Source organism: Phyllobates terribilis, unplaced genomic scaffold, assembly GCF_046119375.1.
Source record: "Phyllobates terribilis strain yellow unplaced genomic scaffold, ASM4611937v1 Scaffold_7__3_contigs__length_470593459, whole genome shotgun sequence".
Taxonomy (NCBI): domain Eukaryota; kingdom Metazoa; phylum Chordata; class Amphibia; order Anura; family Dendrobatidae; genus Phyllobates; species Phyllobates terribilis.
Genome location: NW_027362767.1, coordinates 407094802 through 407117344, shown reverse-complemented (window position 1 = coordinate 407117344; position 22543 = coordinate 407094802).

Here is a 22543-nt window from a genome sequence, read left to right as displayed (position 1 = left end):
TCATCCTTGCCCATATTTCTCTAAAAATGCAGGGGAAACAAAACACCTGATTGCAGCCCATGAAGAATTTTCTCTGGTTATTGGAAAATCTGGCAACTGGAACTGTCCAGTGGGCTACTTAAAAGCTCGGGGGTTCCAATGCAAAATCTCCAACCATCATGGGTCTTCGATAATTTTCGTCTTCTCATAGGGGTCAAAGGAACCTTTTAGGTCCCTTAAACTCCAGGTGCAACCCCTGCACTCACTAAAGTTACACCCCAAGACCTTTACCATCCTCAACCCCCCACCCAGTGCTAATGACCCCCATCTGGTCAGGTTTTTATACATAATTATGGTGATAAGGAATTGTCCACATGAGCCCTTAGAAGTATCGGTCACACCGAGACCCTTGTGCCACAAGTTGAACCCACGGCCCCTCGGCCAAATAAGTGACCAGAATTATAAAGTAGTGGGGGACATTGTACAGATTTTGTATTGGGACACAAGAGCTTTAACTTACACCCCTGTGGTTGGGATTCTCAAGAACTTGAATTAAAGAGGTCCAGGATGAGAAAACCATGTCTGCCTTCTCTAAAAGACTTCAACATCCCTGAATTTTTGGACTCTTCACAATTCACTTAGATGGACCCGATCTTCAATACCAAACACAACTTGTAGATATGGGGGAGGCACTGTTTTTGGTATTAGGCAGCCACATATGACTTGTGTAGCATCGGCGTCTCTGCCTCCTGCCGGGCTGAGACGCCGTTCCCCTCACCGCCGCGGCCCTGGCCAGGCGTCTTCCGGCTCCCGTCCTGCTGCTGCTATAGCGCGCACTGCGTGCAGCTTCCCGGGCACTGTGCTTAGGTCGCGCACACGCTCCCGCGCTCCCTCCCTCTTAAAGGGGCCGCGCGTGTCGTCCTAAAAAGTCCCCGGCCAATGGGGCCTGTGCAATGGTTGTTGTTCTGTGTACTAACACTTGCTTCAGCCCTCAGGTCCCACTGCCTGTCAGTCCTGCCCGCCAGTCTGCCTGTCAGTCCTGCCCGCCAGTCTGCCTGTCAGTCCTGCTCGCCAATCTGCCTGCCAGTTACCTGCCTTGCCCGCCAGCCTGCTTACCTGTAGTGCATGCCAGCCTGCCTACCTGGAGCACCTGCCTGTTCCCTGTCGTGCCTGCCCGCCAGCCTACCTGGAGCACCTGCCTGTTACCTGTCGTGACCACCAGCTGGCCTACCCGGAGCACCTGTCTGGCTATCTGCCGAACCAGCCTGCTTATCTACCCGGACCACCCGTCAGCCTTCCTGCCGTGCTCATCCGCTGTACCGGTCAATCCCTGCCATCTGACCCGGGGGAGTCACCTGCTCTCACACAAGGTCGGTCCCAGAGTGGCAACTGGTCCCCCACCCGGATCCGTAACAGTTTGCACAGGCCATGGAACCCGGTGGCTCCCAGGCTCCTTCACTCTCTGACCTGTACCAGGAGGTCTTACGTCAGAGATCCCAACAGGAGACTATCCTGTCCTATCTGCGGACTGTCAACTCCCACGCTGTCCACCCCGTCTGCTTCTGTCTCCAGCTGAGCGGCACCCTCTCCGGCGGCACCTCAACCCACTGGCGCTATGGTACCCGATTCGGGACCCTGGCTCTCTGCGCCCCCACGTTTTGGTGGTGACCCCGTCTTATGTCGGGGCTTCTTGAACCAGTGCACGCTGCACTTTGAACTTCTGGCACATCAGTTCCCCTCCGACCGGGCCAAAGTGGCGTTCATCATGTCTCACCTCTCCGGGGAGGCCTTGGTATGGCTTAACCCTCTGTAGGAAAGAGGGGACCCCCTGGTGTCCGATTTTCTGGCCTTCCTCACTGCCTTCTGGAAGGTCTTCGATGAGCCCGGACGAAAATCTTCTACTGCCTCCTCGCTTCTCGCCTCTGCAGAGGGAGTCTCACCGTGGGCCAGTATGCCATACGTTTCCGTACCCTCGCATCTGAGCTTGCCTGGAACAACGAGGCCCTGGTGTCCACCTTCTGGGAGAGTCTTTCCGGACGGATCAAGGACGAGCTAGCCGGTTGTGACATTCCTTCCACCCTGGACGACCTGGTGTCTTTAGCTACCTGGTGTTAGAACCCTCCTGTTAGTTTTTTTCTATTTTGTGGTCACGTGACCTGCTGCCTATTTATTCCAGCTCCGCCCTTCTGGCTTTGCTGGACTTCAGTGTTACTTTGACTCTTAATCTAGCCAGGTGCTTTGTACCTATCTCTATAGTTTGCTTGGTCCTTGGACCTCTAAGTATTTTTGTCTGTTTGTCTTTTTGCTCCACTACAACTTCTGCTAGGAGGTGTCCAATTTTGTCCCAGTCCTTAGTACTTTTAGGGACCGTTCCCTTATATCTATAGGTCTGCGTTCAGACTAGCTGAGGACGAAGGCGGGTCTGTTCACAAGGAACAGGTTTCCTGTTGCATCGTAGGGAATCAGCTTAGTCCTATTGTAGGGACAGTTTTCCTATCTTTCCTTAGTTCTTGTAGCAGATAATAACACCTGGACTGACATCCGTTTTTTGAACGAGCTAAGGAGACTATCCGGGAGATTTCCGCGTCTCGCTCCTGTATTCCAAAGACCAGCCTCACAACCAGCAACTCCTCGGGCACGTTCCCCAGAGCCTATGCAAATTGACTAAACCAAGATGGTCAAGTCTCGCCTGGAGACGCGCCGAGCTGTGGGGAGTTGCTTCTACTGTGGCAGTAAAAAGCATCTGATCCATTCCTGCCCGGTGAAGTCGGGAAACTCCAGTGTCTAGGACCGCTCGGAGAGGTCGTCCTTGTTATGATCTGCTACAAGCACTAAGGAAAGACAGGAGATCTGTCCCTACAATAGAACTAAACTGGATCCCTACGATGTAACGGGGAACCTGATCCTGCGATCAGACCCGCTAAAGTCCTCAGCTAGTCTGTATGAAGACCTATAGATGCAAGGGAGGGATCCCTACAAGAACTAGGGACTGGGATAAAGTTGGACACCTCCTAGCAGAAATTGTAACCGTAAAAGACAAACACACAACATAGAACATAGAGGTCAGAAGATCTAGCAAAACTAACAGAGAAAGGTAACAGAGCACCAAGCTAGCTCAAGAGTAGTAATTACAATGAAGTCCAGCAAGGCCAGGAGGGCGGAGCCGGATTAAATAGGCAAAAAAGGTCATGTGACCAGCAAACAAGAAAAAAACCAACAGGAGAGTTCTAACAGTACCCCCTCTTCTAAGAGGATCCTCCGGATCCCCTAGGCCCGGGCTTATCAGGAAACCTCCTGTGAAACGCTCTGACAAGTCTGGAAGCAGAAACATCATCCGCCCTCACCCATGAGTTATCCTCGGGTCCGAAACCCTTCCAAGCGACGAGATACTGCAAACTCCCTCTATACCGTCTAGAATTTAGGATGCGGGAAATTTCATATTCCCCGTCCTCCACCACCGGAGGAACAGTGGCAGAGGCGTCACCAACCGACACATCAGCTCTTTTCAACAGAGAAACATGAAACACCGGATTAATTTTCCAGGAGGTAGGAACCTCCAACCTAACAGCAGATTGGTTAACTATCTGAAGCACCTTAAAGGGCCCTACAAACTTGGGACCCAATTTTTTAGAAGGAATCCTCAATCGCAGATTCTTAGAGGACAACCAAACCATGTCACCAATAGCAAACGAAACCTCTTGCCGTTTCCTATCAAAGTACCTCTTAGATTTTTTGCTAGCCTCCTAAAGATTATCACGCACATCCGTCCACTCTCTCCAAATCACCGGAAAAACTCTCCTCCTCAGGCACAGCCGATACCAATTTGGAGAATGACCCAAAAGACGGATGTCTCCCAGAGCAACAAAAAAAAGGCGAACACCCAGCAGAAGAGGATGTATGGTTGTTAAGAGCAAATTCAGCAAGAGGCAGAAACTCAGACCACCCCTCTTGATTGTCTGCCACAAAGCAACGCAAGAACTGCTCAACATCCTGGTTCTTTCTTTCTGTCTGGCCATTAGACTCAGGATGATATCCGGATGAAAACGACAAATGAACTCCCAACCTGTCACAAAAAGCACGCCAAAAACGAGCCACGAACTGAGGTCCCCTATCAGAAACAATGTCAGTAGGAACGCCATGTAGTCTGACAATTTCCTTGACAAAGGCCTTAGCGAGTGTCTTAGCGCAAGGCAGTTTGATGAAGGGAACCAAGTGACACATCTTGCGAAAACGGTCCACGACCACCCAGATGACCGTGAAACCTTCAGAGGGGGGAAGGTCAGTAATAAAGTCCATAGCCAGATGTGTCCAAGGTGCACTAGGAACCTCCAGAGGGCAAAGCAACCCCGCAGCAGGAGCATGCGAAGACTTAGATCTAGCACACACAGTATATTGACGCACCCACTTAATGACTTCCTTCTGCCATCCAGGCCACCAAAAACTGCGACCCACAAGTCTCTTGGTCTCAGTAATTCCTGGATGACCTGCCAACCGAGACTCATGACACTCAACAAACAAATCTCTCCTAAAGGTACTAGGCACAAACAACCTCACATGGGAGTGTTAGATGGGGCATTCTCCTGAGCTTTAAGAATCTCATCCTCCAAAACGGAGTCCAAAGCAGCAATCACAACACCTTCTTGTAAAATGCTCTCCTCCTCCTCCTCAGCACCGACCATGGGAGAAAAGCTGCGAGACAAAGCATCCGCTTTAACATTCTTGGTACCCGGGATGTAAGTAACGGAAAAATTAAACCGCGAGAAAAAAAGTGCCCACCTAGCCTGACGGGCATTCAAGCGCTTGGCAGCATCAAGATAGATCAGATTTTTATGATCAGTGAAAACCTGAATGGGAAATTCAGCACCTTCCAAGAGGTGACGCCAGTGTTCAAATACGAGTTTAATCGCCAGCAATTCCCGATTACCAATATCGTAATTAAGTTCAGTCTCAGAATTTTTTTTTAAAAAAAAGGCACAGGGATGTACTCCATCCTTGTTTTCCTGAGACAACACCGCACCGACCCCCACAGAAGAAGCATCAACCTCAACCAAAAACGGCTTAGTCACATCAGGCTGCATAAGGATGGGGGCAGAGCTGAACCTCTCCTTTAGAAACACAAACGCCTCAATGGCCTCAGAAGTCCACTGAACCGCATTAGCACCTTTCCTGGTGAGATCGGTCAGCGGTTTGACAATAATAGAATTTTTTTTTATGAATTTTCTGTAATAATTGGCGAAACCCAAAAACCTCTGTATTGATTTCAAACCAATAGGCCTAGGCCATTCCTGCACAGCTTGAACTTTAACCGGGTCCATCTCAAAACCTTCACTGGAGATAATGTAACCCAAAAAACTAATTCTCTGTACAGCGAACTCACATTTCTCCAGCTTAGCAAAAAGTGAATTGTCCATTAATAACTGTAAAACCTCACATACGCTCCGCCAATGAGACTCCAGATCAGGCGAATAAATCAGAATGTCATCCAAATACACAACCACATTTTTGCCGATCAAAGGTCTAAGGATGTCATTAATAAGATTCTGAAAAAATGCTGGAGCATTGGTGAGACCAAAAGGCATAACCAGATTCTCAAAATGACCCACAGGAGTGTTAAAAGCAGTCTTCCATTCGTCACCCTCCTTCATGCGCAACAAATTGTATGCCCCCCGGAGATCAATTTTAGAGAACCACTTGGCCCCCACTAACTGGTTAAACAAATCAGGAATCAATGGCAGTGGGTAAGGATTGCGTACAGTAATTTTAGTAATCTCACGAAAGTCCAGACAAGGACGTAAACCGCCATCTTTTTTTTTACAAAAAAAAATCCAACAGCCACAGGAGACTTGGAAGGCCTAATGTGACCGGCGGCCAAGCTTGTCTGTATGTATTCCTCCAAAGCCTTTCTCTCAGGAATAGTAAGATTAAATAAACGACTTTTAGGAAGAGTCGCTCCAGGGACAAATTCGATGGTACAATCATAGTCTCTATGGGGAGGCAAAATTTGTGACTCCTCCTCAGAAAAAACTCTCTAAAAATCCTGAATAGGTACAGGTAATTCCCCTTTTTCCACCGCAGCAATACGTCCGTTACAACACTTGTCATAACATTTAGGGCTCCAGGACTTAATTTCATTGGTAGACCAATCCAGTACAGGATTGTGCAATTTTAACCAGGGCAACCCCAAAATTACTGGAGAAGGCAAATTATTTAATACTACCAAATCCAAATTCTCTTGATGAATACCATTAATAGTGAGAGGAAATTCACAGACCTTGTGAGTAACACTCTTCAAGGGAGAGCCATCAACAGAAACCACAGCAATAGGGGATGACAAAGGTTTAGGTTTTAATTTAAGTTTTTCCAAGAATCCCCCATCAATCACATTCAGAGTAGAACCACAATCCACAAATACCCGAAATTCAATTAATTCTTCCTGAGCAGCGGTAGTAGCAGATAGGAATACTCCCTTAGTATTTAAACAGGCTATACGTGCATGACTGACCATTTTTTTTTCTTTGTTCATACGAAGCACACAGTTCTTAATGAAATGACCAGAATTTCAGCAATAGAAGCACAAACCTCCAGAAAGCCTGCGGTCTTTTTCCTGAGAGCGGGGTGCCATCGCCCCAATCTCCATCGGCTCTCCTTTGTCAGCACAGACCCTCTCAAGACTCGGAGCTGACATGGCTGAGGATTTACTCTCATTAACCCTTGCACGCAGTCTCCTGTCCACCCGTATAGCTAATCCATCCCACCTGGGCAGACCACCGACGGAAGTGAGAACAATATTTTTCCACATTACCTGATCCCTGACTCAGATGTCTCAATTCAGACTCAGCAGATGAGACCCGATCAGGATCATCGTACAACAAACCCAAAGCAGAAAAAAAACTATCCACTGATCTAAAGCACGGATCACTAGGTTGGAGAGAAAAGGCCCATCCCTGAGGATCTTTGCGCAAAAGTGACATTATGAACCCTATGCGCTGTGATTCATCACCAGAGGATCTGGGTCTTAAACGAAAATACAATAAACAAGCATTTTTAAAAGAAAAAAAATCTTGTTGTTCACCAAAAAATAGATCAGGCAGACGTACCTTTGGCTCCACAAAATGTGCTCCAGAACAGCTACTCACGTGTTGTTGGAGCTCGGCCACCTCCAGAGAGAGTCCCTGCAAGCGTTGAGCCAAATCTTGAACCGAGACCATGATGGAAACTGGAGGTCTTTCCTTAGAGAAATTTTTTTTGGGCTGGACTTACTGTTATGATCTGCTACAAGCACTAAGGAAAGACAGGAGATCTGTCCCTACAATAGAACTAAACTGGATCCCTACGATGTAACGGGGAACCTGATCCTGCGATCAGACCCGCTAAAGTCCTCAGCTAGTCTGTACGAAGACCTATAGATGCAAGGGAGGGATCCCTACAAGAACTAGGGACTGGGATAAAGTTGGACACCTCCTAGCAGAAATTGTAGCAGTAAAAGACAAACACACAACATAGAACATAGAGGTCAGAAGACCTAGCAAAACTAACAGAGAAAGGTAACAGAGCACCAAGCTAGCTCAAGAGTAGTAATTACAATGAAGTCCAGCAAGGCCAGGAGGGCGGAGCCGGATTAAATAGGCAAAAAAGGTCATGTGACCAGCAAACAAGAAAAAAACCAACAGGAGAGTTCTAACAGTCCTAGGCAAGAGTAAATCCTCTCCGTCCTTGACTCTATCAGTTTCTATTTCCAGTGGTGAGACCCGCTTCTTTGAGACTGCCCACCTGGATTCCGGAGCCGCTGGGAATCTCATTTCACAGGCTGTAGTGGAGCGGTATCAGATTTCCACCATACGTCTGACTGAACCTTTGGCAGTCGCATCCGTAGATGGGAGGCTTCTTCCTGAGAACATCCTGCTCATCACAGAGGCTGTAACCCTTCATGTGGGAATGCTGCACTCGGAGAAGATCTCCTTTCATGTGCTGTCCGTTCTCTCTCACTCCCTCTTGCTTGGTCTACCCTGGTTACAGAGACATGAACCCATCCTGAATTGGAGATCTGGTGAAGTGCTCCTTTGGGGTCAGGAATGCCAAAAGTCCTGTCTGGTTCCGGTCCGTCCAGCTCGACCTCGGTCTACTCTGGCTAATCTACCTGGTCTGCTGGCACCCTACTGGTCCTATGCAGACGTCTTCGACATAAAGGAGGCAGAGACACTACCCCCTCATAGGGCGTATGATTGCCCCATCGACCTGGTACCTGGTGCTTCTCCTCCCCGCGGGCGTATCTACCCCTTGTCGCTGGCTGAGACCCGGGCCATGTCTGAGTACATAGAAGAAAATCTTGCTAGAGGATTCATCCAGAAATCTACCTCCCCTGCTGGAGCAGGAGTCTTCTTCGTTAAGAAGAAAGATGGCTCACTACGTCCTTGTATCGATTACAGGGGCCTTAACCAGATTACCATCAAAAATAAGTACCCCCTGCCTCTCATCTCTGAGCTGTTCGACCGCCTTAAAGGAGCGAAGATCTTCACCAAGCTCGATCTTCGTGGGGCGAACAATTTGGTCCGGATCCGCCAGGGAGACGAGTGGAAGACGGCATTCAACACCCGGAATGGTCACTACGAGTACTGCGTGATGCCCTTTGGTCTCTGTAATGCTCCAGCCGTCTTCCAGGAGCTGGTTAATGACATCTTCCGTGATCTCCTGTATTCTTGCGTGGTGGTGTACCTGGACGATATCTTGGTCTTCTCTCCGGATCTGCCCACACACCGGAGGGATGTTCGTCAGGTTCTGCTAAGGCTCCGGCAGAATCGACTATACACAAAATTCGAGAAATGTCTCTTCGAGCAGTCCTCCCTTCCTTTCCTGGGCTATATTATCTCTGAGACTGGTCTGTGGATGGACCCCGAGAAGGTTTCTACCGTCTTAAAGTGGCCCCGACCGGAGGTGTTGAAGACGATTCAGCGATACCTGGGCTTCGCAAATTATTACCGCCTCTTCATCCCTCATTTCTCCTCCCGGACCACTCCCATCTCCGCGCTCACACGTAAGGGAGCAAATCCCAGGGAATGGACTTCCGAAGCGGAGGAGGCCTTCGTCTCCCTAAAACAAGCTTTCTCCTCCACTCCTGTGCTGCACCGTCCGGATTGCAACAAGCAGTCCTTCCTGGAGGTTGATGCATCCTCCTCCGGATCCGGAGCTGTGCTCAGCCAGAAGTCCCTGTCCGGGAGAATGGTAACCTGCGGCTTCTTCTCCAAGCTCTTCTCCTCGTCCGAGCGCAACTACTCCATTGGAGATCGCGAGTTGCTAGCCATCAAATTGGCGCTGGAGGAGTGTCGTTACTTGCTGGAGGGGGCTCTGCACCCGGTGGTCATCTACACTGACCACAAAAACCTTGCCTATCTGCAGAACGCCCAAAGACTTAATCCGCGTCAGGCTAGGTGGTCTTTATTCTTTGCCCGATTCTGCTTCACCCTACATTACCGTCCGGCGGACAAGAACATTAAAGCTGACGCTTTATCCCACTCGTTCTTGTTCACCGACCAAGAGGAGGAGCCTCTACATATCATCGACCCCTCCAAAGTGATGACTGTGGCTCCGTTCGACCTGTCTCTTCTGCCACCCGGTAAGACCTTTGTGGCGGTTCCACATCGTAAGAAGGTTCTACTCTGGGGCCATTCATCCAAACTAGCCGGTCATGCTGGTCAGAGGAAGACCTTTCTGCTCATCGCCCGACATTATTGGTGGCCTTTCTTGCGCAAGGATATTGCGGACTTCGTCACGGCTTGTTCCTCCTGTGCCCATAACAAGGTTCCCGGCACCTTCCATCCAGCTGTCTTCTTCCTCTTCCCGTGCCTGCCGCTCCGTGGCAACACATTGCTATGGACTTCATTACGGATTTCCCTGTTTCTGCCGGTTGTACAGTCATTTGGGTGGTCGCTGACCACTTTTCTAAAATGGCCCACTTCATCCCTCTGCCTGTGTGGCGCCCCTGAGGGTTCGACCGCCACAGGAATGCTGCACTTCTTTAATGGAGTGTGGTGTTCCTCCTCTGAGGTAAGCCTAGTGTGATGGTAGTGACCTAGCCTTTTGCATCCAACACCACATTTCCACCAGAGGGAGCTAGTATGCACTAGGTGCGGCTCCCCTGGTTACAGGGATACTGGGGAACACAAAGTGGTAGGAACCAGTTAGTGGGTGTGGGTGGAGGAACAGTTAGTTAGTGACACTTCTAATTTCATATTTAATAGAATGCCATCTTTGATCTTGGCCCTTTTTGTTCAGAGCTCTGTCCTGTCTTTGGTCCTTCAGTCTAGCCTTTGCTGGTCTGTCGGCTGTCACTGTGCTGTCAAAATACTGTGTGTAATGTGACTTCCCTCCGGGAGCGCAGATCCTGTGTGGGCTTGCACCGGCATGGGACACAGCCCTCGTACCCCGATCTATGGGACGAGAGGAAGGTTGCAGACAAGGAATGTCTCAACCCGGCCAAGGACCAGGATCAAGAAGGCCCGGGAGCTTTAGAGTGTGGCTCACTAGCAAATAGGTCCCGGGGAGGATGCAGACGGAGCAGAGCATGCCACCTGTCCTCGCCTACCTGATCTATTCAGAGGGATTCCGGCTGCAAGAGGGGTACCGGCCCCCGACACCAGACCTCGTACTCTATGTCCAGGACGGGAAAGCCTGGTTAGGCCCTGAGGATCCCGCCGGGCTTCGGATGGCGAGGAATTGCCACCCGAGCCCTACACCTGAGAGGAGCTCAGAGGGAGACCCGGCCTATCTACACACACACAGACGGGAAAGGGGGAAGTCTGTAGTGCAGGAACACTCTGGTGTAGGGATGCTACCTCACACTGGACTTCCTCGGAGGTAGTCGGACCCCCGTCCCTGGTGGCCGCAGGACTCCGCGAGGAGCAGGGAGAAGCCTTGCGCTGCTTGAGAGAACTGTGAGTAAAGCCTTGGAAGTTCATCCCTATGGCCTCCGGACTGTTCATTACGCGCCATACCATGCGACGCGGTGCCCGTACTCCCCGCACTACTAACCCCCCTCTATCCTGCCTTGCCTGCCCTGAGGCCGCGCTCCGCCTGTGGGGAGCAGCGAGAACTTTAGCCACCATGACACCAGGCCTCAGCGGACTGTAGCGGCGCTGGTGACCCCTTCACCAGACACCACAGGTGGCGTAGTCGACAATTACCACTCAATCCGGAAAGCCCTAACATAATTTTTAATGTGACGGCCCTGGGCACGGAATGGGTCCAGGCCACGGCTGCATCCCCCTCAACATCTGACCCGGCTCCGAGTATCCCCCATCTTCCCAGGGCAGGGCTTGCGAGCGTCACATCACTGCCACACCTGGTCTTCCATCTGCATCTGTGCTGGCTAAGGACTTCATCCATCACATCTTTCGTCTTCATGGCCTACCCCTCCACATTGTGTCTGATCGCGGGGTTCAGTTCACTTCGCGCTTCTGGAGAGCTACGTGCAAGCTGCTGGATGTCTCCTTGGATATTTTCTCTGCTTATCACCCTCAATCCAATGGTCAAGTGGAACGTATCAATCAGGTCCTTACCAGCTTTCTCCGGCACTTCGTCAATGCTCACCATAACGATTGGGTTGAGCTCCTGCCCTGGGCCGAGTTCTCCTATAATAACCATGAGAGCGAGTCTTCTTCTAAATCCCCGTTCTTTGTGGTCTACGGTCAACACCCCCGGAATCCCTTTCCCGTCTCCTCTTCAGTGGACAATCCTGCCGCGGAGTCTCTTGTCTGCGAATTTTCGGCTATTTGGGAAGACACCAGATCAGCACTTCTTCAGTCTTCCGAGCGGATGACAAGGTCCGGCTTTCCTCCAAATATGTTCATCTGAAGATACCTTCCTATAAGTTGGGCCCGCGGTTCATCGGTCCGTTCGAGGTTCTGAACCAAATCAATCCCGTGGCCTACAAGCTGAAACTCCCGGCCACCTTACGAATTCCCAACTCCTTTCATGTATCCCTCCTCAAACCTGTTGTCCTTAATTCCTTTTCTGATGATCCAGGTGATACTCCAGCTCCAGTCTCCGCTGAGGACGTCTTTGAGGTAGAAAACATTTTGGCCACCAATAGGGTAAGAGGAAAGACTTTCTTTCTTGTGGATTGGAAGGGGTTTGGCCTGGAGGAGAGGTCTTGGGAACCCAGAGAGAACATTCATGCCCCTCATCTTCTTGAAAATTTCTTTCGGGCTTAAAGAAGAAGGGGCGTAAAGGGGGAGGGTACTGTAGCATCGGCGTCTCTGCCTCCTGCCGGGCAGAGACGCCGTTCCCCTCACCGCCGCGGCCCTAGCCCAGCGTCTTCCAGCTCCCATCCTGCTGCTGCTATGGCGCACGCTGCGCTCAGCTTCCCGGGCACTGTGCTTAGGGTGCGCTCTCCCTTCAACTTAAAGGGGCTGCGAGCATCGTCCTAAAAAGTCCCCGGCCAATGGCCGGAGGACTTCCCCTATTTAAAGCACCTCCTCTAATATGGAGGTGCCTGTGCAATGGTTGTTGTTCTGTGTGCTAACACTTGCTTCAGCCCTCAGGTTCCACTGCCTGTCAGTCCTGCCCGCCAGTCTGCCTGTCAGTCCTGCCCGCCAGTCTGCCTGTCAGTCCTGCTCGCCAGTCTGCCTGCCAGTTACCTGCCGTGCCCGCCAGCCTGCTTACCTGGAAGCACCTGCCTGTTACCTGTAGTGCATGCCAGCTTGCCTACCTGGAGCACCTGCCTGTTCCCTGTCGTGCCTGCCCGCCAGCCTACCTGGAGCACCTGCCTGTTACCTGTCGTGCCCGCCAGCTGGCCTACCCGGAGCACCTGTCTGGCTGCCAGCCGAACCAGCCTGCTTAACTACCCGGACCACCCGTCAGCCTTCCTGCCGTGCTTATCCGCTGTACCGGTCAGTTCCTGCCATCTGACCCGTGGGAGTCACCTGCTCTCACACAAGGTCGGTCCCAGAGTGGCACCTGGTCCCCCTGCTCGGTCCCTCCCTGGTTCATGGAGTCGATTGAGCCACCGTACGACCTTGGTTGGCCGAGTAGGTACTTAGTCACCCCCTCTGGTCCCTCCTTGCACCGAACCACAGAGGTTCCACCACCCGGATCCGTAACAACTTGTAGACTATGTTGTTGCCAGATGCCATGAATGACATAGGTGGATTGGTGGATGCACTTGCAGATGGCACTATCATTGCTTGTAGCGGGGTGTACTTATATTGAGCATAGGGATTTCAGTCGCACCTGCGCCCTGAAGCCTAAACGGGGAGGTGGTAGAGACAAAAGGTGCCTGTGATCACATGAGAAGACCAGCACTATTAAAGACCCGTGCTTGTTGGGGGCCCTTTTGTAGATATTGCATTGGGGGCCACAAGCTGGCTCGAGGTGGTAGTTTTTGGCACAAGATGGGATCCAAAACTCGTGAAACCGCACAGATGGTGTAGAAAATAGACAGGAGGGACACAATGCAAAATGATAATAATGCCCATTAGTGGCACTGATTTGTGCCCACAACTCACTCCTGCCCCCTAGGAAGAATCTGGACGAAGCCTTCGACTATGAATGGAGTGTCAGCCTTCGTTACATTTAAACTTCTCTTGCTGCTGCTGTTACATGGGACATGAGCCCCCACTGTGGTGATTAGTGGGGGTCCCAGCGTTAGGAATGTGTCTGACAGGGACAGGGCCGGACATATCATTGGTGAAACCTGCACAGAGGCCCAAGAGGTAAAGAGGCCCATTTACATCTCCAAAGCAGGTGAAATTGTGCATTACTCTTGGACTGCAAAGGGGACACAAATTGTTCTTACACAGGGGCCTCTTCTGTCTGTGTCAACCCCTGGGCAGGAATACATCTACAGTGGCATATAAAAGTTTGGGCACCCCTGGTCAAAATTATTGTTATTGTGAATAGTTAAGCAAATTGAAGATAAAATGATCTCTAAACGGCCTAAAGTTAAAGATGACACATTTCCTTTGTAGTTTAGGCAAAAAAATACATATATTTATCGTTTACATTTTAAAAATTACAAAAAAGGAAATGGGCTGAAGCAAACATTTTGGGCACCCTGCATGGTTAGTACCTAGTAGCGCCCCCTTTTGAAAGTATCACAGCTTGTAAACGCTTTTTGTAGCCAGACAAGAGTCTTTCAATTCTTGTTTGAGGGATTTTCCTCCATTCTTCCTTGGAAAATTCTTCCAGTTCTGTGAGATTCCAGGGTTGTCTTGCATTCTTTGCTATTTTGAGGTCTAGTCACAGATTTTCAATGACATTCAGATCAGGGGACTGTGAGGGCCATTGTAAAACCTTCAGCTTGCACCTTTTCAGGTAGTCTACTGTGGATTTTCAAGTGTTTTTAGGATCATTATCCATTTGTAGAAGCCATCCTCTTTTCAGCTTCAGTTTTTTTACCGATGGAGTTATGTTTGCATCAAGAATTTATAGAAATTTCATTGAATCCATTCTTCCCTCTACCCGTGAAATGTTCCCCGTGCCATTGGCTGCTACACAACCCCAAAGCATGATTGATCCACCCCCATGCTTAATGGTTGGCGAGATGTTCTTTTCCTGAAATTCTGTTCCCTTTTTTCTCCACACATACCTTTGATCATTGTGGCCAAAGAGTTCTATTTTAACCTCATTGGTCCACAGGACTTGTTTCCAAAATGCATCAGGCTTGTTTAGATGTTCTTTTGCATACTTTTGACGCTGAATTTTATGGTGAGGACGCAGGAGAGGTTTTCTTCTGATGACTCTTCCATGATGACCATATTTGTGCAGGTGTTTCTGGACAGTAGAACAATGTACCACAACTACAGAGTATGCTAAGTCTTTCTGAAGGTCTTTTGCAGTCAAGCGTGGGTTTTGATTAGCTTCTCAAGCAATCCTACGAGCAGCTCTCACTGAAATTTTGCTTGGTCTTCCAGACCTTATCTTGACCTCCTCTGTTCCTGGTAACTGCCATTTCTTAATTACATTTTGAACTGAGGAAAGGACAACTTGAAAACGCTTTGCTATCTTCCTATAGCCTTCTCCTGCTTTGTGGGCCTCCACCATTTTCAGAGTGCTCGGCAGCTGCTTAGAAGAACCTATGGCTGCTGATTTTTGGCACAAGGTTAGAGGAGGCTGGTTTTTACAAAGCTGGGAAATTTGCATCACTTGGCCTTTCCTAATGATGACATTGAACAAACCATAACCCTAACAGGCTAATTAAGGCCTGAAACCTTAGTCAAAGTTATCTGAGCACACAAATCTCCAAGGGTGCCCAAACTTTTGCATCGGACCATTTTCCTTTTTATAATTTTTAAAATGTAAAAAATGAAAATATGTATATTTTTTGCCTAAAATGCAAAGTACACGTGTCATCTTTAACTTTAGGCCTTTTAGAGATCCTTTCATCTTCAACTTGATTAACTGTTCACAATAACCGTAATCTTGACCAGGGGTGCCCAAAACTTTTACATGCCACAGTATAAAGTGTCTTTTTGGATTTTATCCCAGGAACTCCTGTAAAATAAAAACGTTTGCAACTTTTTGCAAAACTTTGTGTTTCAATTCCTGACCATTTGTTAGATCTCTGCTTGCTATCAGTGATTGGTAGCAGCTGCGTGTAAAGTCTTCAGCACGTGATTTATGTCTCGTGCCAGGAGTGTTATACAGTTGTATCCTAAGGATCTTATATTGTGCAACCAAAATCAGTGGCACGAATCTGTCACACCATAAAGGGTTAGTTCTAAAATGTGTCAATGAATATACATGGAGTGGAGTTATCGGAGCATGGAGGATAGCCTAGTTATAGCAACCGCTCGGTATTAGGTCTGCATAGGTCTTCAGCCATTGGATACATACAAGAATGTTCCTTTACACTGACAGCAAGCGGAGATATTTAAAATTGAAAAAGAAAATATATTTTAAGATTCAAGTCCTTCCAGTACAACTATAAAATCTTTGGAAATGGGATGTGACATATTAGGCCACATGTCATTTTCGGCGGGGTGGAGGGGTGTCCTTGCTAAACACCATTTTCAATTAGTCATAGAGGAGAGTCACTGCAAAAGCACCTCCTACTCTGGAGAACTCAATTATTACCTAGTTCCCAATGCATTTGAATAAGCAGCATGTAATACCCCATTTCACCAGCAGTGGCCACTGCAGGATAAATGTGTGGCTGTTTGAAGTCACTTCCCGCGATCACCTGATTGCCAGTTTGTTTGTACTAATCTGAAACTATCTCATCACCGTGCACCCAAAGATAATTGATCTGGATTACTCCAATGGACAGTAAAGCGAAAATTTCCTGCATTAAAAAAACCCCTGTAATTTTTGATGATGTAGTGGCCGATCTTATGGGGCATTTCCAGTGGTATTAAAATATGATCCAGCAGGTGGCGCCACCCATTTAGTAACTCTTGTTTTACAACTTCCTATCGGTGTTTTGCCGCATGAAGTCCTTGAAGAATCGGGAAATAAACCGCTCACATTAGAAAGGACATTAAACTCGGGAATAAAAGGCGGAAAATAAATTCCCAGTTGAGGTCTTTAAGAATTGAGCGGCACGGACAAAACAGTCCAGGATAAGCCTTTCAAGAAGATGGATTACAGCAGCGCAGGCCTTGTGGGATCCGCGCTACAGAGCAGACAATTTTATCTGCAGCGTAGAGCCGTGATAAGAAGCCGATGTCCCTGTATTCAGCCGCGCCGCGCTGCGCTCCTATTACCTGCCTCATCTGTAATCTCCAGACTTCCTCCTCTACCTATTCCCTAATCCATCCCATATCTCACCTGCCTCATTGCTTCACTGCAATGCTGATCAGTGCTGCAGCTATAGGTGTGGTGCAAGTGGAAATCACAGCCGGGTCCCAATATGCTGGGGCGCAGAAGCAACGAGCCAAATGCTCGTTCTACCTCCTCCTATAATAGAGCGCATCAGAGTGACTCGGGTCCTAATATACGTTTCTTGGACCCCATCAATGCCAGTGTCATAGATCCCATAGGTGCCATAAAGTTTGACTGTGCCTTGTACTGCAGCTCAGCCCATGTAAGTGAATGTGTCAGCACCTGGTACAACAGCTCAGCCCATGTAAGTGAATGTGTCAGCGCCTGGTACTGCAGCTCAGCCCATGTAAGTGAATATGTCAGCGCCTGGTACTGCAGCTCAGTCCATGTAAGTGAATGTGTCAGCGCCTGGTACTGCAGCTCAGTCCATGTAAGTGAATGTGTCAGCACCTGGTACTGCAGCTCAATCCATGTAAGTGAATGTGTCAGTGTAGCACCCTGAGGACTCGGTTGCTACAGGGGTATTGCACCTCACTCCAGAGGTGTGGTATTCCACTCCCGGGTAAGGATGGAGTGTGGAACTGAGCTCAGTAGGCTGCATGCACTACACACATCCCATTTCCGGGGGACAGACCAATGGTACTCCCACTAGAGAAATGTGCAGGTACAACAGTGTCTGTCCCTGGCTGGAGTGGGAGGGGGTTGGAACATCCCAGTAGTGTAGGGGCAGATAGGGGGAGTAGTCTGGGTAAAGCTAGGAGCCCATTGGGTGCTGGTCACCTGGGTTCACACATAGAGGGAGTATATAAGGTGGGCACCATCTTAGAATAGGGTCTTTGGTCTTTAGTCAGAGAGAGGAGGAGCAGAGCAGAGGAGCTCAGCCAGGAGGGCTGACAGGGAGCTGTGGCTCCGGCTGGGCCCAGCTCCAGAGCAAAGCCTGCAGTGAAGAGAGAGAGGAGGAAGAAAGGCCCAGAGAAGCAGAGACAGAGGGAACCCTAAGATCCCAGAATCAGACCAGAAAGGGTGAAGGGTTGGCAGAAGAGGGCACCGGATCCCAAGCTGGCGGAGGCAGAAGTAACCCTTAACCAGGAACCGGAGGTCGAGGGCAAGTTTTGCCACGACCCTCACCATATCCACCAGGAAGGCACACCACGAGTAGGGCCAGGGAAGCCAGAGAAGGTTCAACCACTAGGAGGCCCGAGGGAGCTGGACAGAGGTGGATCCCTGGTGGGGACGGCCAGGAGAAAGAGAGTGAGAGGGAAGCTCAGGACCACGCTCCGGAACTGCCTGGGGGTTAGCCGAGTCCCGCACCTGGTGGACGCAGCACGGCTCGGGTGGTCACTCAAGGCCAGAGTGACTAAAGCAACATCAGTGAGTAAAAACCCTGAAACTGCATCTCCTGACTCTGCCTCTCCTTCCTGCATCATCACAACCCCCATCATCTACACCTGCTGCCCTGAGGCCATACCCCTCCCGTTGGGGGTTATACCATCACTGCTGCACATATACCACCGGCCTCAGCGGACTGCTCTGCAGCGGCGGCTTCAAAGCCGCACTCAACGGGTGGCGTAGTCGACACTTAAACAACATCTACAAAGACTGCCACACACTTAGTCTGACACCCTGGGCACGGACCGGGTCACCGCCACAAGGACTACTACCCCCATACAGATCCGGCTCCGGGTATCCCCCGAACATGGCCCAGGGGGCGCGTCATCAGCACCTGGTACAACAGCTCAGCCCATGTAAGTGAATGTGTCAGCACCTGGTACTGCAGCTCAGCCCATGTAAGTGAATGTGTCAGTGCCTGGTACTGCAGCTCAGCCCATGTAAGTGAATGTGTCAGTGCCTGGTACTGTATCTCAGCCCATGTAAGTGAATGTGTCAGTGCCTGGTACTGTATCTCAGCCCATGTAAGTGAATGTGTCAGTGCCTGGTACTGCAGCTCAGTCCATGTAAGTGAATGTGTCAGCACCTGGTACAACAGCTCAGCCCATGTAAGTGAATGTGTCAGCACCTGGTACTGCAGCTCAATCCATGTAAGTGAATGTGTCAGCACCTGGTACTGCAGCTCAGCCCATGTAAGTGAATGTGTCAGTGCCTGGTACTGCAGCTCAGTCCATGTAAGTGAATGTGTCAGTGCCTGGTACTGCAGCTCAGTCCATGTAAGTGAATGTGTCAGTGCCTGGTACTGCAGCTCAGTCCATGTAAGTGAATGTGTCAGCACCTGGTACTGCAGCTCAATCCATGTAAGTGAATGTGTCAGCACCTGGTACAACAGCTCAGCCCATGTAAGTGAATGTGTCAGCACCTGGTACTGCAGCTCAATCCATGTAAGTGAATGTGTCAGCACCTGGTACTGCAGCTCAGCCCATGAAAGTGAATGTGTCAGTGCCTGGTACTGCTGCTCAGCCCATGTAAGTGAATGTGTCAGCGCTTGGTACTGCAGTTCAACTCATGTAAGTGAATGTGTCAGTGCCTGGTACTGCTGCTCAGCCCATGTAAGTGAATGTGTCAGCACCTGGTACTGCAGCTCAGCCCATGTAAGTGAATGTGTCAATGCCTGGTACTGCAGCTCAGTCCATGTAAGTGAATGTGTCAGCACCTGGTACTGCAGCTCAGTCCATGTAAGGGAGTGCCTTGTACTGCAGCTCAGCCCATGTAAGTGAATGTGTCAGCGCCTGGTACTGCAGCTCAACCCATGTAAGTGAATGTGTCAGTGTTTGGTACTGCAGCTCAGCCCATGAAAGTGAATGTGTCAGTGCCTGGAACTGCAGCTCAGCCCATGAAAGTGAATGTGTCAGTGCCCGGTACTGCAGCTCAGCCCATGAAAGTGAATGTGTCAGTGCCTGGAACTGCAGCTCAGCCCATGAAAGTGAATGTGTCAGTGCCCGGTACTGCAGCTCAGCCCATGTAAGTGAATGTGTCAGTGCCTGGTACTGCAGCTCAGCCCATGAAAGTGAATATGTCAGTGTTTGGTACTGCAGCTCAGCCCATGTAAGTGAATGTGTCAGTGCCCGGTACTGTATCTCAGCCCATGTAACTAAATGTGTCAGTGCCTGGTACTGCAGCTCAGCCCATGTAAGCGAATGTGTCAGCGCCTGGTACTGCAGCTCAGCCCATGTAAGTGAATGTGTCAGTGCCAGGTACTGCAGCTCAATCCATGTAAGTGAATGTGTCAGCGCCTGGTACTGCGGCTCAGCCCATGTAAGTGAATGTGTCAGCGCCTGGTACTGCAGCTCAGTCCATGTAAGTGAATATGTCAGTGCCTGGTACTGCAGCTCAGCCCATGTAAGTGAATGTGTCAGTGCCTGGTACTGCAGCTCAGCCCATGTAAGTGAATGTGTCAGCGCCTGGTACTGTGGATCAGCCCATGTAAGTGAATGTGTCAGCGCCTGGTACTGCAGCTCAGCCCATGTAACTGAATGTGTCAGCACCTGGTACTACAGCTCAGTCCATGTAAGTGAATATGTCAGTGCCTGGTACTGCAGCTCAGCCCATGTAAGTGAATGTGTCAGTGCCTGGTACTGCAGCTCAGTCCATGTAAGTGAATGTGTCAGTGCCTTGTACTGCAGCTCAGCCCATGTAAGTGAATGTGTCAGCGCCTGGTACTGCAGCTTAGCCCATGTAAGTGAATGTGTCAGCGATTGGTACTGCAGCTCAGTCCATGTAAGTGAATGTGTCAGCGATTGATACTGCAACTCAGCCCATGTAAGTGATTGTGTCAGCACCTGGTACTGCAGCTCAGCCCATGTAACTAAATGTGTCAGCGCCTGGTACTGCAGCTTAGCCCATGTAAGTGAATGTGTCAGCGCCTGGTACTGCAGCTCAGCCCATGTAAGTGAATGTGTCAGCGCCTGGTACTGCAGCTCAGCCCATGTAAGTGAATGTGTCAGTGCCAGGTACTGCAGCTCAGTCCATGTAAGTGAATGTGTCAGCGCCTGGTACTGCGGCTCAGCCCATGTAAGTGAATGTGTCAGCGCCTGGTACTGCAGCTCAGTCCATGTAAGTGAATGTGTCAGTGCCTGGTACTGCAGCTCAGTCCATGTAAGTGAATGTGTCAGTGCCTTGTACTGCAGCTCAGCCCATGTAAGTGAATGTGTCAGCGCCTGGTACTGCAGCTCAGCCCATGTAAGTGAATGTGTCAGCGATTGGTACTGCAGCTCAGTCCATGTAAGTGAATGTGTCAGCGATTGGTACTGCAGCTCAGCCCATGTAAGTGAATGTGTCAGTGCCTGGTACTGCAACTCAACCCATGTAAGTGAATGTGTCAGCACCTGGTACTGCAGCTCAGCTCATGTAAGTGAATGTGTCAGTGCCTGGTGCTGCAGCTCAGCCCATGTAAGTGAATGTGTCAATGCCTGGTACTGCAGCTCAGTCCATGTAAGTGAATGTGTCAGAGCCTTGTACTGCAACTCAGCCCATGTAAGTGAATGTGTCAGCGCCTGGTACTGCAGCTCAGCCCATGTAAGTGAATGTGTCAGCGCCTGGTACTGCAGCTCAGCCCATGTAAGTGAATGTGTCAGTGCCTTGTACTGCAGCTCAGCCCATGTAAGTGAATGTGTCAGCGCCTGGTACTGCAGCTCAGTCCATGTAAGTGAATGTGTCAGCGCCTGGTACTGTGGATCAGCCCATGTAAGTGAATGTGTCAGCGCCTGGTACTGCAGCTCAGCCCATGTAACTGAATGTGTCAGCACCTGGTACTGCAGCTCAGTCCATGTAACTGAATGTGTCAGCGCCTGGTACTACAGCTCAGCCCATGTAAGTGAATATGTCAGTGCCTGGTACTGCAGCTCAGCCAATGTAAGTGAATGTGTCAGTGCCTTGTACTGCAGCTCAGCCCATGTAAGTGAATGTGTCAGTGCCTTGTACTGCAGCTCAGCCCATGTAAGTGAATGTGTCAGCGCCTGGTACTGCAGCTCAGCCCATGTAAGTGAATGTGTCAGTGCCTGGTGCTGCAGCTCAGCCCATGTAAGTGAATGTGTCAGTGCCTGGTACTGCGGCTCAGCCCATGTAAGTGAATGTGTCAGCGATTGGTACTGCAGCTCAGCCCATGTAAGTGAATGTGTCAGTGCCTGGTGCTGCATCTCAGCCCATGTAAGTGAATATGTCAGTGCCTTGTACTGCAGCTCAGCCCATGTAAGTGAATGTGTCAGTGCCTGGTACTGCAGCTCAGTCCATGTAAGTGAATGTGTCAATGCCTGGTACTGCAGCTCAGCCCATGTAAGTGAATGTGTCAGTGCCTTGTACTGCAGCTCAGCCCATGTAAGTGAATATGTCAGTGCCTTGTACTGCAGCTCAGCCCATGTAAGTGAATGTGTCAGTGCCTGGTACTGCAGCTCAGTCCATGTAAGTGAATGTGTCAATGCCTGGTACTGCAGCTCAGTCCATGTAAGTGAATGTGTCAGAGCCTTGTACTGCAACTCAGCCCATGTAAGTGAATGTGTCAGCGCCTGGTACTGCAGCTCAGCCCATGTAAGTGAATGTGTCAGCGCCTGGTACTGCAGCTCAGCCCATGTAAGTGAATGTGTCAGCACCTGGTACTGAAGCTCAGCCCATGTAAGTGAATGTGTCAGCGCCTGGTACTGCAGCTCAGCCCATGTAAGTGAATGTGTCAGCGCTTGGTACTGCAGCTCAGTCCATGTAAGTGAATGTGTCAATGCCTGGTACTGCAGCTCAGTCCATGTAAGTGAATGTGTCAGAGCCTTGTACTGCAACTCAGCCCATGTAAGTGAATGTGTCAGCGCCTGGTACTGCAGCTCAGCCCATGTAAGTGAATGTGTCAGCGCCTGGTACTGCAGCTCAGCCC